The 16,513-nt window shown below is 31.6% G+C and overlaps 1 protein-coding gene across 50 annotated transcripts in view; it reads right to left on the bottom strand.

Annotated features, from left to right (window-relative positions):
* The window catches only part of Rims1 (regulating synaptic membrane exocytosis 1), a 440,790-nt gene that overhangs the window by 70,301 nt on the left and 353,976 nt on the right, over positions 1 to 16,513 (bottom strand). The gene's annotated exons all lie outside the window — the stretch shown is intronic.

The raw sequence follows: 16,513 nt of genomic DNA, 5'->3' as shown, positions 1-16,513 counted from the left end.
GCCTTCTGCTTTATAAAGCTTTCCAGTCTTTCTGACATCAAGACTATTGTCACCCAACCCTTTCTTTTTTATTTGTTTACTAGTAACACTAAGATTTGATTAATATATATCGGTATATATAGGTTATGCAACATCAGGTTTGCTGCAGCACCCTTTCCATTGCTCAATTAGCTGATTTCAGAATAGGTAATAAAGTGATTTATTAGTACCTAAATATAATTCTAAGATGAGTTCACTTTAAGTTCAAACAAAAATCCCATCATCGTTATTTTATCTCGAGTTACTAATATTTTGCTGAAAAGTCTCTTTAAGGAGACTTTTAGTGATATATCTACTCATCCTTTTCTCTTCTGCACTAATTTGAGTCACATTTGTCTCTATCACTTCACTAAAACTACTTTTCATTAATGTCACCAGTCTAGTAGAGAAAATGACCAACAGATAATGGTTTTATTGATTTAAGGCACATTATCCAGTTTTGAATCTTACCAACCTTATTTTAGTATTCTTAAATCTATTTGTGTATATAATTACGTGAGTTTCTCAAATCATCCTTAGGACTACCTTGTCATTATGGTAGTTTTCTAATATGTTCAGTAAAACTTCAGAATTTGCTACTTTTTCTGATAATCATGTTTCGATTTTGAGTACTATGCTTTGATGGTGTGGAAGTCCCATTAAAACAGTTCAAATGGACTCCCTTCTGCAGTAAATTAAGCTGTGTTGTCTTCATGGGCTCAGGTCTCCAAGCCCACACTTGCCTTTTTTTTGGCCTAGATTTAATCTTAAAAGGCAACAGAATGGTTTCCTGTTTATGTTTTCTTATTTCCTACTTTGGTTTATAATGTGTTTTTTAAATTTTTGTTGTGTTTGTTTTTATTTCTGGTTGGGAACTTTGGCTCTGATTTTGCTTTGCTTGTGCCTAATAATACATTCCCAACTGGTGTCAACAACGATAGGGAATCTATCTGCAGATGAAGTCTCTTTGGATGACAGACATCAGGGATATGTTGACATATGTTGACAGTCGGGTGGCAGATGACACAAAATTTGGTTTGTTAGTTCTTCGCATGTCTGCTTGTTTGTATGCTACTAAAAGCTCAGATCACATCACTCCGGAAAAAGTCTTGCACACACTGAAAAGAGCACAGTCCTATAAAGTCTGAGATTAGGTTTCCTTGTTAATTTTGATCCTATGGCTCAGTGATAAAGCTGAAGCTTCTAGTTTTCTTTACTAAAAATAGTTTTTTAATTGGTGATTTAAAAAAATCTTTTACTATGTGTGTATTCTAGAGATAGCTATGAGTGGACAAATAATAGATCCCAATGTACCTTATATTTAACAAGCTCCTATTCTGATTGATCTATATAGATTAATAAATTCATTATAATTCCACAATGAAGAACTAAAAGATCCTCAGAGAAGAAACTAAACCTCCCACTTTGATATTAATTTGTAAGAAAAATCTATCCTTAAAAAATTGCTAACTTAGAAGAACTTTAATATATCCTATCTAATTCAAATGTATGATATGTCAAGGTCATTGTACTGTCATGTGTAACTAATTAAAACAAATAAAAAATTAAAAAAGTCTAAAACCACAAAGTGTACATATCCAAGTACTTTCATAATTTTGGCTGAACGTCATTATGAAAACCAAAATAAGATTTCACTTCACATGTACTAGGATACCTATCATAAAAGAAACTTTAACAAGTGTCTGAAAAAAACTGGAACCCTCAACAATGCTGTCTGGAGTGTAAAACAATGCCAGTGCTTAGGAGAATACTTTGGCAGTTTAGTTAAACGTAAATATATTGAAACCCAGAGTTGCCAGAGGATCCAACAATTACATTCAAAAGTTGAACATACAGTCATCATATGATCCAACAATTTCATCCCTAGGGATACATGCAAGATAACAAAAAAACGTATTTTCCCACTTAAATATGAATACTCACATCAGCATTAGTCATAAAAGTAATAAAGTGGAAACAACCCAAATGACCACTCAACAAAATGTGGTATACTCATACTCTAGAACATTAACCATAAAAAGGAATGAAATACAGATTGATGTTACCAATGTAGATGGAAGTTGAAAACATGTGAAAGCCAGAAATAAAAGCCTATGTATGGCACAATTCCATCTAAATGAAATATTTTAGAATCAAATCCATAAAGACAGAATAAAGATCAGTGGTTGTTGACAGCTAGAGAAGAAACTGGAATGACTGTTAATAGGTACAGGATTCTCTGGGGGAATGAGAATTAAGTTACTTAATTAGGTAGTAGTGATAATTGCCCAACTTTGTGAATGTACTGAAAACTACTGTATTGTACGCTTTCTTGGGGGGTTGGTGGTGATAGAACCCAGAGCCTTGCGCATGTTAGGCAAGCATTCTACCATTGAACTCCATTCCAAGATCTTTTAGTTTTACTTAGAGACAGAGTCTTGCTAAGTTGCTGGCACTGAACTTGTGATCCTCCTGTTCACCTTTCCAAGCAACTGGGCATTTGCTACTGTGCCGGGCCTAGATTAAATATTCTAAAAGAGTGATTTTTCTTTCAGTACTGAAGATTAAATCCAGGCCCTTATGTGTGTTGGGTAATCACTCTACCACTGGACTACATGTCCAGACCTTTCTAAAATTTATTTTGAGACTGAGACTCACTAAATTGCCCAGGCTGGCCTCAAACTTGCAGTCTTCCACAGCCTCTTGAATAGCAGGGATTACAATTACAATCAAGTGTCATCACACCTGATTCAATTTCTTTTAAAAAATAATTTTATGTCTTTTCCTAGATTTTATCAATGTAGCATACATAACCATACAATTTTTTTTCCTGAAGATTTATAGACAAGTTAACCTGGAATTTCTTCCTAACATCTACACTTGTTTTATTTAATGGACAAGCTGACATTTCTTCTAATAATGTTTAATATAATGGAAAATATAAAATGATATAACAACTAAATTGAATCATAATTCTAAAAAAAAACCCCTCCATTATGAGCTTGAGTTGGTTGGAATGTACTTCCTCATATGTAGAAGCAACACTTATAACATCTACACATGAAACTGGCTAAACATTTGTCTCCTGGATTACTGGATCTTAGAACTACAAGTAGTAAGGAAGGTCTATCATCCTGAACTTTAGTAGAATTTTGGGGATCTCATACTGATATGTGGTGGAAGGGAAGTCTGGTGATAATAACATTTTGCCCCCGCCATACCTTGCCCCCCATAAACTATATGTACAACGATACAGAAAACCACAAAATGACAACAGTAGAAGAAAATCTATGCACATTCAATAAACTTGAATATGTCATTAGTATTAAGTCATTATTTTGTTCATTTTTAAGAAAAAAAATACTAAGTCAACTATGACATGCCATTGATGGTAAAATGCATACTATTTCTTAGATGGTAGGATAAAATAATTATTGCATATATTAGAATCATATTATGGAAATAGACTAGAAACTAATTTCAAAAAACAGTTTTTAAAATATTGGTTAAAAAATTAAAACAACATAAGCTCACTTTCCCCAACATATACTAAAAAGACTTTTGTTAATTAGAGATATTCAATTGATGTATTATATAAGACAATCAATCTGCACCTTTAGTTGACAGATATATTCCATTATTCCAATGTAAGATGGCTGGCATAAAATTATGAAACAGGATGAAAATATATGGGCTTAAAATATCTTATTTCAGAAAATTAGAAGGGTTTCAGGAGAGATGTATGGGGCTATGTAAAGATTTGTACTACTCCTATATTAGTGACAAATTCAGCTTAAAAACAATTCCAATCCATTTTTATACTTTTAGCCCATCCAAGAAACCTAGACGTCTATCATGTAAACCTAAAAGGGGAGAAGTAACATAGGGCATAATAACAGAGGCTGAAATATACACAAGGTTCATAATTCTGTTTATGATATTGCTAGTCCTAATCATTAGTTTGGATCAAGACACAAATTACTAATCATACATGGAAGATAAGAACAGAAACTTTCTGGTCAACATTAAGAAGGTACTCTCAGGTATCCATCTCATAATTTCTCATAATTTCCATAATTTATAATACAAGGACAGGGGATTGATAACCAAGATGGCATCAAATACTCCTATAGATGTCTGGTAGAACTAGTGTGATACATAAGCATCAGTTAAAACTGAGGAACCTATTCAAATAAGACCATTATATATATCCAATCCCTTCAAATAGTCCAGACCTTCAGAAGCCATTGTCTGTGTGTAATTTTTATTGAATTTCATGCTAACAAATACACGTGTTGATTTTATGTGAGGTTGTAAGTAGTCTTCAATGTTGTGGTCTTACACATATTTTCTTAGTTTATTCCTAGGTCTTAGATTTGTTTCTAGATATTTCATGTTTTTATTTACATTAGATTGATGGCATTTTGTAAATTTAATTACCAAAGGTTTGTTATTTGTAAATAAAAATAAAATTATTTTCTGTATGTTGGACCTTGTATCCAATAAGTTTGTTAAATTCATCTATTCTAATATCTATTCTGAAAACCTTTTGTTTACTATATACATAATCATATAAACTGTAAATAATAATGGTTTTAATTAATTTCCAATCTTTATAGCTTTTATTTATTAATTTCATTTTACTATAGTTTTATATTGCCAGGTCTGGCACTGGCTGGCCAGAAGGGTAATTTGAATACTGTTGAATAAAATTTGTAAAAGTGGCCAGTGGCTTTGGGAAGGAAGCATTAATTCAATATTTCACTATTAAGTACAATGTTATTTGTAAGATTATTTCAGATAACATTTAACCTCATGTTAAGAATATTCTCAGTTTGCTAAGGTTTTCTTTTTAAGTCATAAATGAGTGTTAAATGTTTTTTGCTTAACCAGATTAATCAGGTATTAGGAATCCATTGAAACAAGCTTATGACTTCTTTCATTCTATAATGCATTACATAAAGAAAATGTAAACCAATCTTGTGGGTATAGAACAAAATCCTTTTGGTCCTAATGCCTTCTATTTTCTTTCTATAGTGTTAGATATACACACATATGTGTGTGTGTGTCTGTGTGTGTATAAAATAGTTACTATATGTCTGATATATTATATTATATATATTTGCTGTTTACTTTTCAATTATCCCATGTGTTTGTTCTTTTACTTCTGCTTCTTGACTACTGGTTAATTTGGTATTTTTATTACTTTACATTGCTCCACTATTAATATTTGAGTTATGAATTCTACTATTATTTAATAGGTGACTAAAGATTAAAAAATGCATCCTGACTTATTATAATCTTAAAAATAGTAATTTTATCATTTTCAGAATAATGCAATAACTTCACAATTGTTTGGTTCCCATTTACAATCCTTTCACCTTTCATACAGGTGTTTTTATATAGTTTTACCTTTACCTAAGCTTTGACTATCACAAAATGTTTTTATCATTATTAACTTTTCCCAATGTTCATTTTTCTTCAAGTTTAGTGCTTCCAACAACAGACTTTTTTTCAACATGAAGAACTCCCATTAGGAATATTTGTAGTGCAGGTCTGCTGGTGATAAAATCACTTAGTTGATCTATCAACCTATGCATTCTTTTATTATCTGAAAGATGTTTTTGCTGAATAATAATTATTAAACATAAGATTATAAATTGGAGGGTTTTTTTTCATTCAGTCTTCTTTCAGTTACTCTACTGAATTTTGGGGTTCATAATAGCTGATAAAATTTCAGCCAAAGTCTTATTGTTGCTACCCTGATAATATATCTCTTTTTAATCTATGTGACTCTTTTAAGAAGTTTTTTCTTCAGTTTTCTGTGCTTCAGTTGTGATACTGTAACATTTTCTTTTGTTCATATACTGTGGTGCTTTTAAAGTTTTTTTTTTTTTTTTTTAATTTGTAATATGATGTCTTAACAGTTCTTGGAAATTCTCAGCCATTTTCTCAGTATTCAGGTATACTATCTGTGATTTCCTCTCTTCTGGGACCCCTACTGACTGAACCCTTTTACCAATTCCATATCTTACTGTCTTCTCCAATTTCTCTCCTGATTTCTCTGTGCCTTGATTTATAGTCTTTCTACTGACCAGCTAAATTTTATTTTTCTGTTTATAATATTCCATCAAAGACATAGATTAAATTATTTTGTACTTTTAAATTTTATAATTGTCATTTAATTAAAAAAAACAAAAACAAAAACAAAAAACTGATTCCAAGCCAGGCATGGTGAAGCATGCCTGTAATCCCAGCAACTTAGGAGGCTGAGACAGGAAGACCACAAATTCAAGGACACCCTCAGCAACTTACCAACTGAGACCCTGACTTCAAATTAAAAGTAAAAATTAAAAATTTAAAAAAAAAAAAAAGAAAAGGACTGGGGATGTGGCTCAGTGGTAAAAGTGCTCCTTGAGTAAATCCCCAGTACCAAAAACAGATGGATTTAATCTTCTTTCTGTATAGAGTTGGTTTAAAGTTCTGCAGTGTTAGTGTCACTCTCAGAGTTTGGTTCTTCTCAGATTTGTACATGAAACTGAAGGTGTGTTTATCAGGCCCCTCTAGCTTTGTGGGACTTGGAGTTCAATATGTCTCCCTAGCACCTGGGAGCTGCTGGAATCTGTGCCTGGCTCCTCAGCCTTCCAGCAGTTGGTTTTTGTTTGGTTTCTTGGAATCTTTCCCTGAGTGTGCTTAACTCATTAGTCAACAAAGTACTTTAGGGGAATCTGGCAAAATTAGAAGTCCTTCACTCAAAATTTCTACTCAGTCATTTCAGTCTCTTACCACTGTTCTCTGAGTTTTCCCATACTCACAATTGCAAAGTACCTTCAGAGAAAACTAGGGTAAACTTAACACTTACCTTATAAGTTTTCCCCTTTTTTTCCAGTGACTGGAGTTCGTCAAATTCCTGCCTGTTTTGTTGCTCTTGAATACCTTCCAACAGTTTTTTGTTTATTGTTCTCAACTGTCTTTTGTAGTTTGATACCTGGGAAAGTTATTCTTATACAAGCTATACTGCCATGCCTGGATCTGCGAGACTGTCATAAAATTGCTTATATTTAAATAAAGATAGAAATATCAAATCTGTTAGTTACATTGTTATCAAAATCTTCATATGGTTAATAATGTAATGAATATGCATGTGCCATAATTGTGTTACAGCAATTCATTGTTTTACAAACTATGTTGAATAACTCTTGCCACTTCAATTGCTATGTACAGTCCTCCAGTGCTTCTGCCACAGACTGGCAGACCTGGGATGTTTCTGTTAGAGTCCATGGTGTTTGATATTCAAAGTGTACGAGTGTGTTTCAAGGTAATCCAGGACTGAAAACTTTTCCCAGTCATCACAGATTCTAGCTGGGCATTTTTCCTTGGGCTTTCAAGGTGATGACATTTATTTTAGAAAACTGAACATTCTATTCGTAAATAGCTGCTTTAAGTCATCACTTACTAATGGTATTTCCACTTATTTTGATTTAGATTACACTGAATTTGAAAACTATTTTTTATATCATTTGCAATTTAGGGATGTGTCTGGCTCCTAGTTTCACATTTAGTGATGTTTTTTGATATTTATTACAAAATTAGAGAGGATTAAAACACTGGTCATTTGCAATCTTAAATCTGTAGTCATGAGGTCTGTCTGGGAAGTAAAATCAACAAGATTTGATGACTCAAGTGAATTTGTATGCCTGAATATTGCCCCAAAATGTTAACTACGAACTCACAGTAGGAAAAGGGAAATGAAAAATCTTAGCTAATGAAATGGTTAGTGGTCCTCCAAAGAGTTACAGTACAGAATGGATATGGTGAATCAATGGTATTAAATTTCAGATGGGGAGGGCAATCATAAAAAAAAATCTACATGTTCCTTATGGGGTTGACAACAAAGAAAGGGAGGGTGGGAGGTGAGGGGTGGAGAGAGAGAGAGAGAGAGAGAGAGAGAGACACACACACACACACTAAGAAACACTGAATTAAAAGGAAAATTGGGGAAAGTTGAAAATTAAGTTCACTTTGAGATTTTTGAATTGGGAACTAAATAGATAATGACATGGAAAGAATATCATCATTCTGTTCATGTCCTAAACAAGCCAATATTACATTTATATTTGTCCTAAGAAATGCTTTTTTAGAAATTTTAATAACTACAGCAGTTGAATATATATATATATATATTGTCATGTATTTCCAATATAAATGCTATTACAAATATTCACACATACATATGTATATACACATACACATAAATACAGGTTTTCAAAAGCCAGTGTACAATATTCAGTGAAAACCAATCATAAAAAATAACATATATATCACAAAATTTGTATAAGCGACTTTCAAATGATAAAGTCATAAAATTAAAGATGAACACACACACACAATGCTTTCTTAATTTATCTATTATAGCATACAAAGGAACGAAAAAGAGTAATTATTTTGGATGGTTTAGATAGCTATAGAAATATTTCCACTAATTATAGGAAAGCAGTATTTATATCCTCTTGGGGTCTCTGCCTTTTTGATTCTGATGTATTTATAATATGTATTCAGTTAATAAATTTTTAAATTAATCTGTGATTGGTTACAACACCTATGCTTTAAGACAGGCTAGTTGAGATCAAGGTAATCATATATTGAAATGAGTAAAAACATATAGTTCTAAATGATTATTTTCTTAATAAAGAAAATAATAAAATGATAAAGAAAAGATATTCTAAAATTTTTGCTATATTGCTTTAAATTAGCAGATTCCAAGAGTGGTATAAAGTCTATTAACTATGAAAGCTGAAGCAATGAGCTTGGAAATAAAATATATTTCTCTGAACAATCTACATCGTACTATGTAAAACTAAAACTTTTAAAAGGGAGTGAAAAATATTTCATTTACCCCAAGCACCAAAATACATAGCAGGAAAACTGACCAACTGAGACCAATACAGACCCATATACTAGATTTCTTCTTCTTTGAAATAGTTGTTACGTTGTGTAGTATACTGAAGACTCACTATATATTTTATTATCTTTCAGTTAAATTATGATGCTATCTGAATTCAAGAAAAGTTGAAAATTAAAAATTAGAACCACAATTCATATTTTACTTTTTTCCTTAAAAATCATGGCACTAAAATTAATTGTGCCAGATTCTGGTTTGAAATTATGTTTTTAAAGCAGCAATTACTGCCCTTTCTAAAAATAAGATATTTCACCAATCTTTGATATGTAAAACAAATATTAATAGAACTGCTTTAGTTGGAGTTTCTGGATTAATGAAAGCTAATTGTCCTTCTCATCCTGTAGCATTTTCTTTTTCCTCCATGGGTTCTTTTCCCTGTCCCTAAGGTAACTCTACTAGTACAAAGTCATAGCTGACCAAAGCAAAGATTGGCATCCAGGTGGAGAGCAGTTTGTAGGAGAAAGCTGGCAGATCTTGAACTGTCTTGTCATGGGATATTTGATTGCATCATGCTCTTTATTCAGTTACCACTAACAACTCTTTTAATCTCAGCCATCCTTCCATTCTTTGCCTTTAAATTTCAACATCCTTGAGTCCCCAGAATCTCTTCCTCAGTATGAGCTACATCTACCTTTCCCCCTCCCATTAGTTCTCCATTCCCTAGCTTCCATTATTCCTCATGACTCAAACTGTTCTATTTTTGCAGGAGCATCCTTCTTTCCTGGGAGTTTTTGAACCTCCAGCTATCTTCACCTACCCACTCTGTGTTCCTGATTGCTATTTTTCTATAGATCGCATCTCTAGTTCTATAGATCTCATCTCCAGTTCAAGACTCAAGTTGCATGTGCTGCCTTGGCACTGACTCTCTAACTTGAGATAAAGCCTCTTGGGCTGTGTCTCTTTTTACTTTTCATGAAAACCTACAAGTTTTTTCCTATGTATTAATTTCCTTTTTAAATAAGTAAAATTTTCAAGTAAATACATTCTTATAAAAAATCAGGAAAACAGTATCACTTTAAATATGAACTTCTATTTTTGGCAGGGCGGTAGATGACATATTCTAAAAAAAAAAAAAAAAAATTCTTTCATTCCCAAATGCCTAAAAGTGATGGGAAAATTGCAAATATGGGCTGGAGATGTGGCTCAAGCGGTAACGCGCTTGCCTGGCAGGCACAGGGCTCTGGGTTTGATCCTCAGCACCACATAAAATAAAATAAAGATGTTGTGTCCACCGAAAATATTAAAAAATCCTCTCTCAGGGGGAATTGCACGGAAGAGGGAGACCCACATTGTATACAAAAATACATATAAGAGGATGTGAGGCAAAGGGGAGGAAAAAAAATAAGAGAGAGTGAGAGAAATGAGTTATGGTAGATAGGGTAGAGGGAGGGGAGGGGAGGGGAGGAAAGGGGAGGGCAGGGGGGATAGGAAGGGGATAGGAAGGGCAGCAGAATACAACAGACACTAGTTTGGCAGTATGTATAAATGTGGCTGTATAATTTACGTGACCCTGCAATCTGTACACGTGGGAATAATAAGAATTCATACCCCATTGAAACAAATGTATGATATATGATATGTCAAGATCAATGTAATGTTCTGAGCAACTAATAAAATTCTGATGTTTTTTTAAAAAAAGTCCTCTCTCTCTCTCTTTAAAAAAAAAAAAAAGACAGTTGCAAATAGACTCAGTTAAAATAGAAACTTGAGCACACAAGAAAGAAAGGCATATCCCCTTAACCAAAAGAGCAAAAAGGAGTTGAGAACAGGTTGGTAAGTGAATGATAAATATCTTGGTAGAATTTTCAGATGAGAAGTTTAGAGTTTGGGTCCATGCCTTGTGAGGAGTTATAACCAAAATCCCTGCATGAACCAGAACCTTAAAGAACAATAAGGAAAAGCATGCGTCTCAGTCCAAGAACTAAGTCTCAGAACCCTCATTGGTAGAATTTCTAATGAACAATTTTTCAGGAAGATGAATGATCCCAGAATGAATGTCTAAGATACATCAGGAACAGTTTGGGGGAAAAAAAGTAGAAAGTATGTGGGTCAATATAAACAATTGAAAGAAAAACAGTAGGCCATAATGGAAGAGAGAAAACAACTTATAATTAAAACACTGAGAAAATATGTAAATGGTGCAGGGATACCAGTAGAACTAAAGTGTATGATAGTCATATTTTTTCCTCTCTAGGAGGAAGTAAAGAAAATTTATTAACTTTAAATTTACTACTTCCCTAAATATAGTACTTGAGACACTAAATTAGGCAGTAAAACTTAGAAATACTATAGTTTTAGAGTAATAAAGGGGAAGAAATTAAATAATAATTCCATTAAAAACCAACTAGGAAAGAGGAAATACTGGAATAATAAGAAAAAAATGAAAGCAGAAAAAAGATAGCAGAAATAATTTCAAATCCATTGGAAATCAATATAAACACAAATCAATAAGCTAGACTACTACACAATTGGAAACTGTGAAATTTGAAGGAAACAATTAAATCCAATCAAATGTTGTTTAAAAGATAAAACTGAAACATTTGGTCACAGAAAGGTTGATGTAAAAGATGGATGTGCAGAATTATACTGAATACATTTTAAAAAGCTTCTGTTTCTGTCTGTAAGACAAAACAGACTTAAGGCAAAAAAATATTCTTAGGGATAAAGAGATTTACTAGGTGATGATGAAAAAGTTAAAATTTGATAGAAGAATTCTGAACTGGAACCTGATTATATAATCTTACGTAAAGAAAAATGGATAGAATAAAAGAGAAGTTAACAAATTCTCAGTCATAGTTGAAAAGATTTTAAATGAGCATTCTGAGTAAATACCAGATGAAAAAGGCAATAACACTAGTAAAGCAACAGAAATTTAGAACAATGTAAATGAGCTTCTTGTATTGAAAATATAAATAACCATATGTTTAACAATTAGAGATAGCCATTTATCTCAAACACATACATAACGTTTACAAAAATGATCAAAGATAATAAGTAGAACTTCAAAAACTTCAAATAATCAGTGCCAGACAAAACACTGATTACAATGTCAGAAAGGTAATCAAGTTAGAGATAAGCAACAAAAATCTATACCTTTGGAAATTGAGACTGACTTCCAGATAATTAATGAAAAAGGGAATAAAATGTGATGAAATTTAAATATACTTAGAATTATACAAAAATGAACATGTTATAAATCAAAATTGATGAGAGACAGAAAAAACAATATTTCAAGAAAAAAGACTTAAATAATAATATTAGAAAATACAGAAAATAATTTTATTCCTATAAAAGAGTATTATGCAGAAAATATGAAAAAAGACATTCATAAAAGTATAAAAATACATGGTATGTAAAACTACCACAACAATTACTCACATATAAACTTTTTAGAGAACATTTTAAAACTTAACTGAAAAGACATTAAAGAAAGTAAAAATTAATGAAGAAATATACAATGAAAGACTCAATCTTCTAAAGATAACAATTTCCCTCAAATCAAATTTATACATTTAATATAGTTCAGACCAAGGGTTTATTGTAAAACTTATTGTACTTATTGTAAAATTTATGTAAGACTAAAGTACAAAAAAAGAAATAACACTAATCATGATAGTGAGAATGAGATGAAGAAAACTGCCATACCTACTGTGGTACCATTATGAGTTTACCAATAAACACGAGTAATTATTGTAATGTTATTGGTATTAAAATAGATGCTAGACACATAAATGAAGGCCAGATACAGACATTGAGTTTATGAAGATTTAACAAAGAACAGAACTGGCCGATTTCTCCTGACATAGGGAGGTGGGTCTGGCTGGAGGAAGTAATAGAGATGCAGTCATAATGGTAATATTTGACATTTTAGGGATGACAATAGGTACATGAGCATTTTTTATTATTTATACCTTATGTGTATCTTAAATGTTATACTATAAATTATCAAAATAGTTTAGGTTAAATAGAAGAAAGTGTTTTGGAGTGGGCTGGCAGGCTATCAATTTTGGCTCTACTTACTGGCCCTGTGAATTTATAGGTTGCTTCAATTTTATTTTTTATTGCTTCAACTTTATTTGGAAAATGAGATTAACAATGATATGATAGTACTCTAAGAAAGATGATATTTTTAATGTAATGTTAATGTAAATCACATGTAAATCACTTATCATAATACTACATATAAGATAAATTTAATAAATTACAATATTTTAAATATATATGTTACTGAAAAATATGAAAGTGGCAAATGAAACAGGTGAAGTTTTTAAAGCACTGGTTCAGAGTGAAAGGATATTCTAGCTATTGTGAATAATAGGTTAATAGCTGCAGGTATATGAATATTTGTCTAAGAAGTAAGTATTTAATGTTGATAATTTAAGTTCATGCATGGGGCCATTAAAATGATGACTTATCAATTGATAAAATACTGCTAGTTTATAATTAGCAATCAGTTCTCCAATATATAAATAAACTTTCAAATCCCATAAAGACTTTCTTAAGAACCACTATTTGCCCTTTATCTATAATGTATTATAATTATACCACAAACCAGCTATATTAAGGATGCTTGATATTAACTATCCTATGGCAGGATGACTGGCTTATGGGAAACTCAAATTGTTACAAAAATAATATAATTCCATTTGCAACAAAGGAAATAAAGCTATAGGGAGGCAGATTTCTATAAACAGTGAAACATTACAATGTATTTTTTAAATCCCATAAACAATTTATAGCAATGTTCCCCCTAAAAAGCAGAAGCAGTCACTAAGATATAATTATTATTTCTGCAAATAACACCATATTGATAAGATATTCCTGGTTTATTTCAAATTTTGAAAACTTCATGTAACTGTCCATTTTCAATATGTACTATATAGTAAGTAAATCACTGGCTTTTTTTTTTTTTTTTTTTTTTTTTTTTCTTTGCTGTTGTTGTTATTACTGGAGCTTGAACTCATGGACACTTGACCACTGAGCCACATCCCAAGAACTATTTTGTATTTTATTTAGAGACAGGTTTTCTCTGAGTTGCTTAGCACCTCGCTTTGACTGAGGTTTGCTTTGTACTTGCAGTCCTCCTGCCACACCTTTCTGAGCTGCTGGGATTACAGGCAGGCACCACTGTTCCTGGCAATCATTGACTTTTCTATCTCCATATTAGCTAATCTATAATAAACTGGCAGAATACGAGGATTAAAAACAAAGCTGGGGCTGAGGTTGTGGTTCAGTTGCAGAGCACTTGCTTCACACATGTGAGGCACTGGGTTCAATTCTCAGCACCACATAGAAATAAATAAACAAAATAAAGATGTGTCCATGTATAACTAAAAAAAAAAAAAAAATCTGATGGGGCTGTTTCAAACTGTACCGGCTCTGCTTCACTTAAAAATAGTCGTAAATTGTTAGCAAGGAAGAACTTAACCAGAAGTTACTCACCTATTTCAAACATTCTGTAACCAACTATTATCAAGACCATTTATTTATATTCATAGTTCAAGCAATGTCTTGTCATGAATATGGCATGGTATAATAATTTAGGTATGCAGCACAAAGTTGATTTAGTATTATATAGCAATAAGTATGGTAAAGTGAATTATTTCTCTATTTACCTCTATTTTAGAGGGTATATATGATATTCTTTCCATCTTTAATTTATTCACAGGAAATTAAGGTGGCAATGGCTTAGCAACCTTAAACTATTAAGATACCAGAAGATCACTAAAATATATTTTTTCTTAGATATTTAGTTATGAAATATTTTCACTGTGTTCAGATTCAGGTTCTTTTTATCTAACTTCTATGATATTACCCTCTCCTTTTCAGTACTTTGCAGATCTTTACAAACTTTGTTTCCATAGTATAACAGGCATGCATGAAAAGTTAAGTCTGGATAGTTGAAATAAAGTAAAATAAAATAACATAACCCCTTTTGTTTACTCTTGAGTACATTTGATGTCAGTAGGCAAACTAATTGGCACATAAAATTTTCATTTATTCATTTTGAGAAATTAAAATGGTAAATGATAGTTAAGCACAGTAGTGCACACCTGTAATTCCAATTATCTAGGAGGCTGAAACAGAAGGATCTAGGCCATCCTGGACAATATAGAGAGATCCTGCCTCAAAATGAATTTTTTTAAAAAAGGGGCTGGGGTTTAGTTCAGTGGTAGAGTGATTGACTAGCACGTATGAGGCCCATCGTCAAGTGATTCCACAGTTAAGATAATTCCATATACAATAATAAAACACCTAAAGATTATTTTAAAGGTTTTTGGTGTTTTCTTACTGCATTAAAGAATTATAATGAAATAAGGGGCATATGAAATTATTTTTATAACATTTTCAAACATAACTAACACTTTTCATTAACATTAACGTTTGCATTTTTTCTACAATCTTTAAAATTTTTAAAAATGTAAGCTATGCTGTTTAAAAATACCCAAATAAATAAAACATTCCTGCTAGCATATGATTACATATTATTATACTGACATCAAATGCCACATTTTAGTAAATTTATAGTTTTAAGGTTACTATTTGCCATGGAAGATAACTTCTCTTAATCCTTTCATATCTTTCAAATTATGAGTGTAGTAATTGCTTTGATGATATTCCTTCCAAAGGATATGATAAAAGAAAATGAAACTATTTGCATAAGACTTGTCTTATGAGTTTGTTTATTGACATTCACTTAGGAATACAAGTTAAATTCGCTAAAGCCTAGAGAACATGTGTTACAAACTTAAATGCTGCTGAAAAATTGTTGGTTTTGGATAAACCTTCTAAAATAATTGTCTGGGAGCAAGTTTAGGATTACGTCTACATTTGCTTTTAAGGCATGATTTTTTATTAAATACCTGAAATTTGTCTGCCTTGAATGAAAAAGATAAATGACAAAGATGAAAAATTCAGACCTATGCCATGAAAAGCTCATTTTGGAAATGAATATCTTTTTTAAAAATCTTCTTTAGATATAAAAATAAACAGAAACACAATATAATTATTCCTGGCTTTTATTACACATGCATTTTTATTATCAATTATGCCATATTTACTAATATGCCACTGCATATTTTATATTTGAATGCAAAAATGTTCTTTTAGAAATATTTATTTAAGCAAATATTGAATTCAAATTGTAAGAACAAATCTGAAAAAAAACCACTAAGAATCTCAAATCTTTACTTATACTTATTATTCTGAAGCACGCAGGGTTGATTATATATTGTAAGAATCATTCTTAAGTTTGTGTGAATCATTTTTAGTCCATTTCAACAAGTTTACAGAATAATTTTTAATTTAAAGTTTACTTACTCTATGCAAACATTATGCTCTTTTGTATTTTCATACTACAACTTTCTCAGTAAACTTAAACTGAAAACCTAAGATATATTTTGGACCATTTTAAATGAACTATTCAGTCAATCAAGAGTGAAAAACAAGACGGGCATAGTGGTGCATGTCTGCAATCACAGTGGCTCTGGAGGCTGAGGCAGGAGAATTGTAAGTTCAAAGCCAGCCTCAGCA

The sequence above is a fragment of the Marmota marmota genome, unplaced genomic scaffold (genome assembly GCF_001458135.2).
Source record: "Marmota marmota marmota unplaced genomic scaffold, marMar, whole genome shotgun sequence".
Taxonomy (NCBI): domain Eukaryota; kingdom Metazoa; phylum Chordata; class Mammalia; order Rodentia; family Sciuridae; genus Marmota; species Marmota marmota.
Note: the sequence above shows the minus strand (reverse complement) of the source record. Positions and strands in the feature narration are given on the sequence as shown.